The sequence below is a fragment of the Ambystoma mexicanum genome, chromosome 3p (genome assembly GCF_040938575.1).
Source record: "Ambystoma mexicanum isolate Mex_15411 chromosome 3p, UKY_AmexF1_1, whole genome shotgun sequence".
Taxonomy (NCBI): domain Eukaryota; kingdom Metazoa; phylum Chordata; class Amphibia; order Caudata; family Ambystomatidae; genus Ambystoma; species Ambystoma mexicanum.
The window spans coordinates 397,975,971-397,990,211 of NC_090925.1; the positions used below are offsets into that span (position 1 = coordinate 397,975,971).

At 45.3% G+C, this 14,241-nt stretch overlaps 1 protein-coding gene across 1 annotated transcript in view; it reads left to right on the forward strand.

Moving 5' to 3' along the window:
• The first annotated feature begins 10,789 nt into the window (after positions 1-10,789).
• Positions 10,790-14,241, forward strand: part of CIMIP1 (ciliary microtubule inner protein 1) — a 457,903-nt gene continuing 454,451 nt past the window's right edge. Inside the window, exon 1 of the mRNA XM_069651076.1 lies at positions 10,790-10,861. The gene's annotated coding sequence lies outside the window, so the exon portion shown is untranslated. The remainder of the gene's footprint in view (positions 10,862-14,241) is intronic.

A 14,241-nucleotide genomic window follows, 5' to 3' on the forward strand; every position in this document is an offset into this window, starting at 1 on the left:
GGCCGATCTGTTTTTAATTGGTCGATGACACACCATTGGATGTCATCTGCACTGTGTTTGTGTTCAACAATGTGTTGTACCAGGGGTGCAGTAAGGACCACATTTCTAATCCTACTGGGATGTTCTCCTGTCCTAACTGAGATCTTCCAGGTGGTCATCCCGATCTAAATCAGATTTCATGGACATCAGATAATATAATTAATGTTAGTGGAATTGCAATTAGAGAATTTCCACAGTTGCCACTTGAAGTTATCTAACACACGATAGGTTGTTTTTTTTGGTGTGTAACGGCAAGCCCTACAGTTGCCACATGGATGGTTCCCCATTATAGTCATTCTCAAAATCTGCCCATATGTAGCAAGAGTGGTTTGACGCAGTCCATCTCTAGCAGAAAAGTGGGAGTACACAAGTTTATCTTTCACGTTGTAACCTTGTTTCGGGACAAAGAGTGAGGTACAACCTGTCGAAGTAACCAGATGCCAGTATTTTTTAATAAGCTGGTGAATTTTGTTAATATGTGATGAAAACGTTGTTACGCAAACCAACCTACCCCTAGGTTCAGGCAGGTCTCTCAGGGCCAGCAAGGTCTCCCGGTTGGTACACCGGTACCTCTTTGCAGCATGTGTAACAATTTTGTAGGGAAATCCACATTGACACAACCTTTCAGCTAGATTTTGCGCTTGTTTCTCAAAATCAGTGATAAACTTACAATTTTGTATCCCAACGGCCTTCAGTTGCTGGCTGCCATAAATAGTGTGTTATGTACTGTGGATTTCCTATACAGATTGGTGTAGATCAACCCATCCTTGCGGCCTATTTGAAGATCTAAAAAAGGCAAGGTGTCACAAGCAATGTTACTGGTAAATTTCAAGTCAGGGTGGCAGGAGTTTAGCCATATCTATTTTTTTTATTGAAGATTATATTTAAAAATGTTTTTAATACACATAGTACTTACATAATGTTACAGAAAGAAAGAAAGAAAAAGAAACAATTTAAATACACTTCATAATGTCCAAATACTAAATTCATTTGATTTCCTTACAAGCCAAAGTAAATACTCCACCCAGTTCCCAGTATTTAGTTGTGGCTTTTCCCGCTACAACTAAGTCAGAGTAACAGCCTTCCTAAACTCAATCTCAATCCCCGTTCTCTACCCCCTCCCCCGCAACTTAATTCCCTCTCCCAGCATGAAGTATTCGTCCAATTTGGATGACACCCTTCACACGTCCCACCAGTTCTTCTACTTTGAGCTGAGCTGTTTTCATCACTTCGTCCAGTCTTCCAAAGATTACTATCAAGAACTATACCTAGGCCAGAGTGACAGGTGGGAAGTAGTCATTAGTCTATGCCATAGGTCAGCTGCTATGAGGTGTGACGTGAGTTGATGAAGGGCAAGAATGTTGTAGTCCTCTTGTCAAATTCCTTAGGACAATGCATCCCCAGTTGTTGCAGCGACTCTGTTTCCTTTCCACATAGCTGCAGTGTCTGAGCTCAATGAGAATCCCCAATTTGGGTCCCACCAATTCTAAGGTCGGCAGGCAATTGAGTCTAAATTTGAGGTACCAGTCTCTCAGTTTCACCGATGGAAATGTTTTAATATACACATTCTGAGCTCACTCGTAGGCAGCTACAGAAATGTCCTGCCCTCTGTACCCTTTTAGAGGTTGTAGGTCTCGGAGATCAGCTATGTTATCCCTATTCTTAATCTTTGATTTCGACAGAGCATCAGAGACTGGTCCCTGGAGATCACGGTGTTCCATGAATTCTTTGCACCTTTTCTTAAATTTGTGCAAGAAGGGGTTAACTCCCTTACCCATGATGGAGTTCAAGTAGAAGTCAATCTGTGGTTGTTCTGCTCTAGCCATCTTAAAGGACAGGGTGAGGCTATGCTTAATTAGCTGGGCCCACCAAGATACTAGTCCCAGTTCCAATCTTATATGGCTGAAATCTCCCTTCCAGGGTGTCAAGAAAATTCTGCTCTTACCTTGAGTCAACTCGACTCCACACAGGACAGTTGCCGATATTTTAGCCCTGTAGAAGTTGACTAGGGGAAGCAAGGAAAATTCATACAGCCTGGTTTTAACTGCTTTGGCCAAGGACAGACAGGCCCCCACTTTCTCTTTCATTTTTCCTTCCTCGATTATACATCACTGTTTGTGGGAGACAGAGAATCCCAAGTATTGGATGCACTCCACTTTACTAACCCAGGAATCGTTGATTTTCCACTTGTAGCTAATTACCTTTTTCTTCTTGGTACAATTCACCACGTGCGATTTTACTGGGTTTACCGTGAGATTGTTTTTTGCTTTGCAGATCATAAGTCCTGTAAGGCAGCGCTGCCATCCTGCAGGAGTGTAATCAATCAGGACTACATCATCTGCATACGCGATGCAGCCCACTTGCAATTCCCCCCATCTACGGGTGAATCCCCCACATATTTGCTTTCTTCCACAAATCGGCTAGATACAGATTATAAAGAGTGGGAGCAACCACACACCCCTGTCAGACCCCCAAACCTATGAAAACAAATCTTGAGAGGGCACCTCTGCTGTTAACCCTCACTTTGCAGGTGGTATGCGAGTAAAGCATCTGAATCATTGCCTAAAGACCTGCATCGATGCCCGAGTTTGCCATCTTCTTCCACAATCGTGGAAGAGTCACATTGTCAAAAGCTGATGAGGGGTCTATGGCTGCTACATACAAATGTGTAGGCCCACTACCTTCAACCTCCTAGAGACAAGCGTGTAATAGAAAACCGCTCTTTAAGGTGCCCACTCCGCTCCTGAATCCGGTTTGTAATGGGTGCAGGCGGTGGGTAGCATCTGGCCAAGACCTCAGTTCTCGTAACACCATGGTGGCAAAGACATTAGAGGGCGTATCGATGAGTATCGATGAGTGAGAAAGGGCGACGGCTCCCTGGCGCTCCGCTATCTCCCTTTTTGAAGATTGGGATCAATATAACCATATCAAAAATTCCAGAAGATGTTCCTCAGCACATGTCCAGATAAAGATATCATCAATATAACATTGCCACATCATTATATTGGCTGCATGTGTGTTGTTATTAAATATATAGATCTCTAAAAACTCATCTGTTTGAATATTGTCAAAGCCAGGGGCAAAGGCTGCCCCATGTCAGTACCTTTTTCTAGGAGTATAGATTTTGGCCAAGGGCAAGAAAGTTGTTGCAGAGGGCTAGATCGAGTAGTGCTAATATGAAAGCAGCAGGTACCACTTGTGGCCCAGGTCTGGCATCGAGTCTTTTTCTAATCACAGTAAGTGCCTCACCCTGTGGTATATTTGCATATAATGCAGCTATGTCAAGCGTGACCAAGAATTGAAAGTTAGGGTCAATCATCAGGCCATCTGCATTCAATTATCCAGCCATAGAGTGTAGGAAACTCTGTCTCTTCAAGCAGTTGTGGCAAATCTTAAAACATCTTTTGCATGTTAATTCCAATGAACTAAAATGACTGTTTCCCAAAAGGGAATGCCCTTATTGCTGTGTGACTATCACCACAGAATACTCGTTTGCCTTTATCTGTCATCTACTGTTGGTCCAAATGTGTGTTCGTTTCGGTTTGATGTGACTTGGAGCCTGTGATTTGCAAATGAGAACAGACCAGGATGTCCAACTGGAGTGTTGGACAACTATTTGAAGACACCACAGCACTTTTCTTGGAACCACCTTACCTTAATCTTGCCATTGAACTTTGCATGCCATTGAGGACTTTGTTAAATGTGCTTATCAAAGGTAAAATAGATTCAAAGTTATTCCAGAATCCATTCACATTCGTAGACTTCAGCATACATTGTGTGTCTTGCAAAGTAAAGACAGACGAATACACAAAAAGCTAAGAACTGCCTACCCAGGTTCTGCCTCCATGGCGTATAACCCTGTGAGAACACCATTCTATAAAATCCAAACCTTTCATGCCCTATGCCCAGGGTGTTGTAGAAAGCTGAACGCAGGAATACTATAATGGCCTCTGTGCAGCATTCTTAAAGTTGGTGCCAGAACCTTTGTAAACACAGAGTAGACTTGAGGCCTTGAGGTTAAAGAGCAAGGCCCAGAGCTGATAATGGGTGGAGCAGGATATGAGAGTGTGTGTCAGTCAAGCCTAAGGATGCCATATATTTTCCTCTTTCTCTTGGGGGATAATTTGTTGGAGAGTTCCCCATCTTGAAATCGACTGTGGATATGAAATTGTTTATGCACTTTAGATCCAGCATCAACCTCATTCCCCTTAATTGATTCTGGACCATGAAAATAATCGAGTATGCACATCTGCCCCTTAGGTGTCCTGCTTCTCTGTGTGTTTGCCCATCCTGATAGTAAGGGCGGAAGATACCAGTCCTGACAAAAACACGAACAATGCCTTCAGCCTGCTCTGGTGGCCAGTGGTCAAAGGGCATGGCGATGGGGTTTGTGGGGAGTGGGGTGGGGGGGCAGGCTAGCAGGGAACATAGTTCCACTACTTTTTCGTACACTTTGACCACTGCTGGTGGCATTACCTGATCCACGAATGATGGTCTAATGAAGTGTCTATGCTATTAATCCCCTTCTATGAATCAGTGCTCATGCGCATTGACGTCCTATTTCCATCATGAAGAAACCGGTGTGCGCAGAACATGTCTATGCAGCGTTCCCGAGTCTGCCATTCTGCTCGAAAGGGGGAGTGCCATTCTGCTGGAAAGGGGGAGCAGAGGACCCTGGCCAGTAGCCCTTTTACTGTTGAATCCCAGCTCAGCCTGCTGCGACACCCAGCAGGACCACAGGGAGCAATGAAGACCGACCGCCCCGATGTCCCCCACCATACCCTGAGCTCAGATTTGGAGGTGTTACAAGACAGGCCCGGTGCTGAGTGTGTGCCTCCCTTTCATTGAAAGGGGTGGAGTGTGGGAGCAGCCACGCTCAGTTCCTGGATGGTGGTACATGAAAGTGTTCCCATGGGGAGGCTGGCACGTGATGAAGTGAAGACTGGGATGAGGGCGAGGGAAGTGACGTTAATGAGGCTGTATTTCTCTGGATAAGGCGAAGCTGCCATGTTTAACATGTCTGCTCTTCACGTTTGTCATTTATTTATTTATTTGTATTTATTTATTTGCATGTATAAAGCGCACAACAGCGCTTGGGCATCGCAGCGCTGTTACAGAAGGCTTACTTAATTGCATAAGTGCTAGCAAAAACATACAGGAACATACATGTTGCCTAACCCCATGTTGCAGGGCAGCCTACTTAGTTACATAAGTGCTTGCAAAAAGATACAGGCTGCCCAACATCATGCTGCAGGGCGGCATGGATTTAGTTTGCTAAGTATACTGGTGAGGTGGGTCTGATGATCCACGATGCCACATAATCCGTATTTTCATTGCCAATCTGTGCCCTTGTAGCATCCCGATGTGCGTTTCTAAGAGCCATTTGTACACAGATGACTAAGGCACCAAACTAAAACTCACTTTAGTTTGAGTGGCACAATCAGCCATCCTCACTAACCCAGTGCCAGTGGACCTGCCATCTTCTTTCCCAAGGATTTCATTTTGCTTTGCTAATATGAAAAATAAAAATGAATGCGATCTTTATCATAATTGTGTTCTTAAATAGTGCTCATGCGTCCCTGGAGACACTTATAGGTAATGGCAGGTGGATTGTGCCAGACAGCACTGACTTTTCTCTCTGCAGGGAAACGTCAGAATGTTGTGTCTGGTGTGTTTTGGAGCGGATGGAAGATGCACGCACGGCGCTGTGCCCGCGGTGCTCCCTGGCGCGAAGTAAAAGCATTAGGCGTCTCTCGCTTCGGCAGCGGGGGGTGTGGGGAGAGAATTCTGACGGCGAGAGGCGAGAAGGCCCTGTCAGGTTCAGGTCGGGCCGAGGCGCAGTGCCACGGCAGCAGACTGGCCTTCTCGGGCCGTAGGAGAGGGTGAAGGGAAAAGAGGAAGTCGGCGAGTGAAAGCGGCGAATGGTTGTCGAAGGCCTTGTGCTGTTGTTGTCTCCGCTGCCGCACTTGGCTCGCCACTTAGAGGGTGACCTCTCCACCTTTCCCATAACTAGATTCAAAGAACACCGTGATTACTGCAGAAGGATGACCTTGGCACGCAGCGCTCCAGCACACGACAAATGAGAGAACTTCTGCTTTTTTGAGACTAGTCTGTTTTTCACTTAAATTAGGAGCCGGGAGAATACCGCCGTAGTTTTTCCCGGTCGAGCTGCAGTCCTCTTTGTTATCTCAAAAACCCAGGGACTCCGACTTGTGTACTTTGCGAACAGCTACCGACATTCCTTTGAACTTCCAAACTGGCTGCAATTGTGGTGGAACTTCCAAGTCAACAAAGTAACTGGATAGACCCTCTAGCGATCAAGTTTATGGCAGGTGAGTGTTGGTAGAAATAATCACCATGGAGCCGAAATGTGTTATGACCTATTCTAATACATTGTCAAATGTATTCAATTCACTCTTACTCTCCTGATAATCCTGGCTATGCCTCTGCGGATGGCCCTCTTCGCCAAAACCATGCTGTCCCTCGTAGTAGGAACTTCCACTTCACCAGGCACGCAAAGCACAGTTTCGGTAGATCAGACGTGGTAAGCAGCTGTATATGCAGTGTCTTCCTCTCCACCTGTGGTGTTCCCCAGGGGTCTAATCTCTCGCCCTGGCTTTTCAACAATACCTGGCAACTCTCACCCGCTGTATTGCCATTTTCTGCCAGTGCTACGCAGACGACACTCAACTCATTTTCAGGCTGCCCGCGGTCACCTCCTCCACCTCTCTCATCACTGATTGCTTAACCTCCATCCAAGATTGGTGTGCCGCCAACAATCTCTGTCTTTATGCCAGCACGACAGAGATCCTTCTCATTGGCACACCATCACCTTCCTTTCCCCTCACTCTCAGGCCGGCCTCCCTTGGCCCTCCTCCTATCCCCACCTGCGAGGCCAAGAACCTTGGTGTCACCTTTGATTCCACACTCCCCTTCTCCGCCCACAACGCTGATGTATCAAAAAAGTCAAACATCCTACTGCACCTCCTCAAAGGTATTCTGCCTTTCCTCTCATTCCCCCAGAAGCTCACTGTCTCCCAAGCTCTGGTTCTCTCTAAGTTGGACTACTGCAAAGCCTCTTTCTTAATCTACCTGCCTCTACTCTCCGCCCTTTACAACTTATCCAGAACAGGACTGCGAGACTTGTCCTTGGCCTCAAGCCCTGGGATCGTATCTCTCCAGCTCTAAAATCTCTCCATTGGCTCCCAGTGGATGCAAGGATTAAATTCATTGTCCACAAGGCTTTCTGGGGCCTGGGTCCAACATACCTTCAGCTATCCCTCCGCAAATACCCCACATCTCGAGCACTCCAATCCTCTACCTCTAACTCCCTCAGGGTCAGTTGTTTCTCAAAGAAACAAGCTGGGGGTAGATCTCTGTCTTCGGCTGGGGCCTCCCTCTGGAACAGCCTCCCTGCCACTCTAATACTTGAAGAGAACCATCTCCGGTTCCGGAAGCACCTCAAAACCTTCCTCTTTGCTTCTGCCTTCTCCTCCCCTCTCCCCTGTTGATTCTACTCTCCCTCGGCACCATGCACCTGGCCACCCTCTGTCCTCCGGGCCCAGGTACCTGCTCATCTTGCCACCCTCACGCACTGCCACCGAGCCACCCCCTGCACTGGGGTCTGTATCTGTACCCATACAGCCCTCCCCTTTTCTTCCTGCACTTTCAGACCTACATGGCCTGCTGCCATAAACCCAGCACTTGCCACTTGCTGGCTGCACTCCCATTGTTTGTTGCCTTTTTATTTATCATTTTATTATTATTTTTGTTTTTTCCTTCTCGCTCCGCACTCTCCTTTTGTTCCCCCTTCCATGCACTTCTCTCCCTTCTCCCTCTACCCTCTACCCTGCACTTGCACGTTCTCAATGTCACTGGGCCTAGTAAGATCGTTGTTTTTGTTCTCCCCTGTTCCCCTTCCCTTGCCTTGTCGCGCTCTGAAACACTTGTGTATGAGCGCAATACAAATAAAATATCATATCAATTCAATTCACCTCCTTATTGCGAAGAAAAATCGAAGGGGCCCCTATTGAGTCACAAAACAGTATTAAGGGGCAATGTCTTTAAAGTGGTTAGCGCACCCTAAGAATCGCAAGTAGCCGGGGCGTTGATTTTTGTTTTTCTGGCAGGGACCAAAGGGGCCGCCTGCAACAACAACAAAAAATCCCATTGCAACCAATGATGGGATGTATTTCAAAAAAAGGTAGCAGGCGCTCTTCTCCAGAAAGAACATGGCATGATAACCTGTTCTGAGATGAGAGTTTGCAGCACACGCTTTTTGTTCACTGTACCTTTCACAGATGGGAAATATCCATTTGCATATCCGTCTTTGTCCCGCCCACATGGGCAGTCCAGCACCGAAATGCTATGGCAATTCCTCTCTGAACAAGAGTACCAAAAGCAACCCCATACACGTGTTTAAGCCTTGTTGGGCCTCATCATTGAGGTGAAGCTTTGTCTCTCTGAGCACAGTGAGCAGGGAGTCCAAGTCTGGTTGCCCCCAGGTAACTCAGGGTGACCAACTAAAATGATGGGGTGTACCTGCATTAACATGGCACAAGACAACATGTTAACAAACAGCATTCGTTCTAGAAGAAAATAAGGCTTTCTCACCTTCAACACATGAATTTCGATTCAATAACTTTAGGGCATGCTTTCAAGGGGACCAGTTTTTATTTAACGCATTATGGGCCTCATCACAAGTTGGTCTGTAGCCCTTAAATCTGGCGGTAACGGTATTACTGCCCGCATTTAAGGGCTTGCCCTATCAAGAGTTGGGCGCTAAATGGGCTGTTTTACCTCCGTTTTTTTTCTGGAGGTGAAAATCCCATTTAGCGCCCTGTTTTCGGTGGTATTACCATCGGCTGTATTAGCATGCAGTATTAGGGCCTCAAATGCCCCATTGGATCCAATGGACCCAATGGGGAATGGGGATTTACTGTTAACGCCCAACCTATGATCTAGCGGTAATACCGCCAGACCAGTGGGCGCTAACGCTATTACAGTTGGGCGGTATTACAGCCGAGATCCCGCCCGACTCGTGATGAGGCCCTATATGTGAGGTGCATGGTTTCTAGGTGGTTCAGGTTTTGACGGATACGTAAACTGGGGCACAGAGGATGAAACATTTTGAGAAAGCTATCAGGGCTTCTGCAAACATTCCTAGCCCCCAAAATGCTAGGAGTGCCATGGGTGCCAGCGAACATGGATCTTTAGAATGGTTGCACATATTTCCAAGCTGTTTTAGAGGCAGGGCTAGTGCTAATATGTTCTGTGGGTCACCTAGAGTCATCATAGTTCTTAGGTCTTACTGGATCCTGAAGTAACCCCAGGATATCTCTCACGATTGATCAAGGTGGACACAGAAGAAAGCCTGACAGAAAATGGCCACCGCCTGCAAGTATCTTTCCCTAGAAACTTAAGGAGGACCCGATCCACAAATGCACTAAAAAATCTATGTATGTTAAAAGCTGTGTATTCTGGAGACCACTGACTCCTTCTGAAGTCCGAGGATCTGTCTGTGGACCCAGCTGACAACTAAGAACCTTTCAGGGTTTCTGGAAACTCCTGTCTTTTAAAGCCTCACAAAAGGTTTGAAAATGTGTCAGTCTATTTAAACCATGTCAATTAATTTCATTGGGGCATATGATGAACTAGGAGGAGCTTATTCACAGCTCCCGCAGAGTGCAAAAATGCAGACTTTGTAGCAGAGAAGGAGGGTAGAGGGTTGTTCACAGGAGAAGACTAAGTACTTGTTTCCGAGATCTAATTTGAAAGATATTTTAAGAAGATAACATTTTTCCACTGAGAGACATTGCAGAAAAAAAGACAGCGCTCCAAATTCCAGGACAGAGTTGAAATACTCCAATCCCAGAATACATCTCTGATCTAGAAGCCAATCTGACCAAGAGTCCTGGTAACAGCAGCGTTATGGGGTTCCTTTGAAACGGATGCATAGGGAGAAAGGAAGGGTGTTAGTGACCTTGTGCACTTTCTCTTTCACTGGATTGCACAAATGTTGCAGAATCCATCACTAAGCACCAACGATTTGCCCCGAGACCTATTCTGATCTCTGTCATAATACTGCACTGAGGTTTGGATAGTCTACAGGGGGCCTATGGGACAGTCATCATTTGCCTCCACTGATCCTCTGCGGTCTACCTGTTCTTACAGATGGAGACACCTATATGTACTCTCCTGCCTGTGTAGAAAATAGCAAATGCTCTAAAATGCACCTAAGCCGCTTTAACTGCTAGATAAGCAGAAGATATATCCCCTGAGGTATCACAGCCTTGTCCAGCAGAGTCGATGATTTACATACTCAAGTAACAGCTCTTCCCAGACAAGGTTGTTTTTTAACCACTATAACCCTATTCTGATCTCTGTCATAATACTGCACTGAGGTTTGGATAGTCTACAGGGGGCCTGTGGGACAGTCATCATTTGCCTCCACTGATCCTCTGCGGTCTACCTGTTCTGACAGATGGAGACACCTATATGTACTCTCCTGCCTGTGTAGAAAATAGCAAATGCTCTAAAATGCACCTGAGCCGCTTTGACTGCTAGATAAGCAGAAGATATATCCCCTGGAGTATCACAGCCTTGTCCAGCAGAGTCGATGATTTACATACTCAAGTAACAGCTCTTCCCAGACAAGGTTGTTTTTTAACCACTTTAACCCAGCTCATCTTTGCCGTTAACTTCATATTCCACAGAGCCACTGATGCCTTCCCTGGTCATTACTCGGCACCCGTCTGCACCTCTTGTGGTGCCATAACACTTCACTGGGGACCCACAACCGTTTCACATCGTTTTGACCCAGGTAAGGGTGAACTTCTTTCTGTAATCCGAGGGTATTTCCTGATGCGCAGCCCAAACTAGCCTTCTTGCTTTTTGTTCCGAGCAGTGAGTCATGTAGCTACATTGTCCTACTAGCAACAAAAGGGGACGATGGGCAGGCCCAAAGGACACATCTCAAATGTATTCTATATGTTAAAACACTGATTTACTTCAATTGCGAGTAATTTCCCAAAAATAGTCTAATGCCATATTTTTACATGAAATTATTAATATTAATACATGATTCATTCATGCATTTATATGGAAAAACATGGTCTCAAGAACATCTCACAGAAATGACAACATAAATGAGCTGGCCGGCAATCTTAAAGGTGATTATTGCATCTTTTTCCATCTTGGTCGATAGTGATGTATGATCGTTTTTTATCAAGTATCAAGTATTAATTTTTGATTCACGTCTTTAAGTAAGGATAATAAGTTGTAGAATAAGCTCATTATAAAACAGAAACATTCGGTGATACAACTTAGCAATCAATGTTCACTGCCTTTGGCTGTGTTTTGATGCTGCCAAAGAGCTTCTTATCTCTGCATCATCTTCATCAGGCCAAACTGCATACATTAATCCCAGATAAAAGGGAATCCAAAAATGGGTAATCCAAATGTTCTGAATCGGAAACAATAGCAATGCTCCTAATTAACTCCTTAGTCATCATTGCTGAGCTGGTATAAAATAACAATATGACATGAATCGAGATGCCCTTCACTCCCCGGTTCACTCAACCACAATGACCATTTTTTTCTCGAGCCCCTCGGCGGACATTTATCAAATGATAAATCAGCACCATGAACTGGGACAACCCCGCCCTCTAAGACGAGGTAATAATACTTAGAGATGAATGAGGATGCAGAAGTTACTCAAACATCAATAATCAAGATGACTCAGGTAGTTGGCAAAAAGGTTCACTGTTTTAATATCAATTATCTAAAACAGGGAGTGCAAGGGACATCAACGGGCGTCTCACAGCATGATCTCAATGATTTTCATAAAAACATCATATTTATAATAAAAACTCATCATTGATGACATTGACCTACGTATTTGCTAACGCCATCCTACATGGCAAACTACAAAAACCTACTTAAGAAAGTGATTGGTTCCAAGAGAACATCTAAGTATACGTTCCATACTAGTCTAAAAAAAGTGATAGGCTCTTTAACATCAGGTGGGGGCAACTAATCCCTCCCCTGAAATAGGTCATCATGAACGTCACTTAATACACAACGTCCCATTGGTTACACAAACTATAGGGCCCTTAATTACGCAGCCCCCTACTATTGTTTGGCACTCTTACATCTGTCAGTACTTTTCCACCTACGTTAGCAGCATGCAGGCTGGACTTTCAGGTGCTGGTGATCTGGTCACACCATAGCTTCCCGCCTATTAGCATATCATCTATCATCACCTTAGTGGTCTGCATGACAATTAAGGCTTTGAACTCGGCCTTGGAAATGTTCTTTGCTTTGGAGAATTCAGGGGAGTAGAGGCACACTCTCCCTCCCTACGTAGCTGTGGTTCGTCATGTTTGTCCAACTTCATCCTTCCACGTGACTGAAGACCACAAATTTGAGCTCTAGTGTATTTAAAATACTATTATTTAATAGACCTCTGACGTCTTCCTTGTTTTCGTTCATGTCTTCTGAACAGGAGTTTCGTTCTTTCACATGATAGTAACTAATATCTGTTTGTCACAGTACAACATAACCTTGGCTTCTTGGGGCTCATCCAGCCTCGCCCTTCTGAGATTCTCTCCAGAATCTTAATTGCTTTTTCCACTGCGACATACTGGAAAGGCCTTTTCTAGTCCAGCTCTGCTATCATCCATACTTTACTTGCTCCTATATATGTATACATTGGCGCATGCTGCAATCTAGTCACTACTTAGCTAGCCTCAAGAATACTTTGTCTGCTTGCATTTCTTTGGATATGTACACGTGTAAAATTACTTAATATCTTCATCGTTTCTGTAGCATAAGCCTCTTCATCTTGAGCCCAAGATGTCAATTATCTTGGATACGTTCTTGAAGCCTTATAGAATATCTTCATTCTCTTGTCTCTGCATCTCTTCTATGTACGTCAGGCTGGCTTTGTGTGACATCACCATTCTGTTCTTCCAGACATTTGCTCTGTTTCTTCTGTGATTTCATTCAAATGGCCATCATACTGTCTCGTATGCAGGTATGATTTTCTCAATAGGAACCTTGCTTCCAGAAATCTCCTTGGTATCTGTATTTTCAATAGTACTGCACATGTCTCACACTCTGGTTCCCAACATATAGGCAATATGGGCGAGATGGTTGAGGTGGGGTTACTTGGCTCCTTCTCTACAACCCAGCTTTGATGTCTGACATAGCACACCAATTAATGAGATGAGGATCCTCTCAGAAATTAAAATGGAACACAACCCACCTGAATAGACATTAATTATATGTGTCACTTTGTTTTGGAGATTATTAAGCAATAATCAAGTGGATGTTACAATACATTACATCCCTGTTGCATAAGTGCAGGGTGGCTGAGAGGAAATGGAGGGCATCTTGTTCATCCTCTGACAAACTGGCCTGTTGCCTGCTCCAAAGGCAATACTGACTCTCTGTCCTCACCAAGAAGAGAGTCCACATTCAAGCTTGTGTCTCTGCGGCATCTAACAATTCGGCCAAACTCTTTAAAATCTGCAAGGAGCTGGCCAACCCTGCTGCAGTCTCTACCCCTCCTGTTGCCACCCAGGCTCTTTGCAAAGTCCTTGCCTCTCACTTTATCTCAAAAACCCAGGACATCCTGTCCACCCTCTAAACCCCTCCCTCTCTTCTCCCCTCTCAGTCTGTGCTTGCTGACCCTCCGTCAGCCACCCCCCCACCCTCCTTCTCATCCTTTCCTCTTTTCTCCCCTGATGAGGTCGCTAGAAAAAGTCCCATCTATGAAAGCCTCGTCAAAACAGGTTCATCCCTGTTCCTCTAAAACCATCAAGGACCACATTGACACCCTCGCTCCGGCCCTTGCTGACTTTTGCAACCACTCCTTTGCCTCAGGATCCTTCCCCTCCCCTCTGAAGCTCTCCCTTGTGCATCCTCTTCTCAAGAAACCTACATCTGATCCTTCTTGTCTGGCTAACTATCGTCCAATTTCCATTGCTCCATTTCTGGGCAAACTGCTGGAAAAGTTGGCCATCTCTCAGCTTAACCTTCATTCTGATTCTGTTGGCTGTCTCCATGACCACCAGTCTGGCTTCAAAGCTGCCAGAAGCACAGAAACTGCTCTCCTGAACATCCATGCAGATCTGCTCTCCAACCTTGACTCTGACATTCCCTCTGCCCTCATCCTCCTCAATCTCTCCTCTGCCTTTG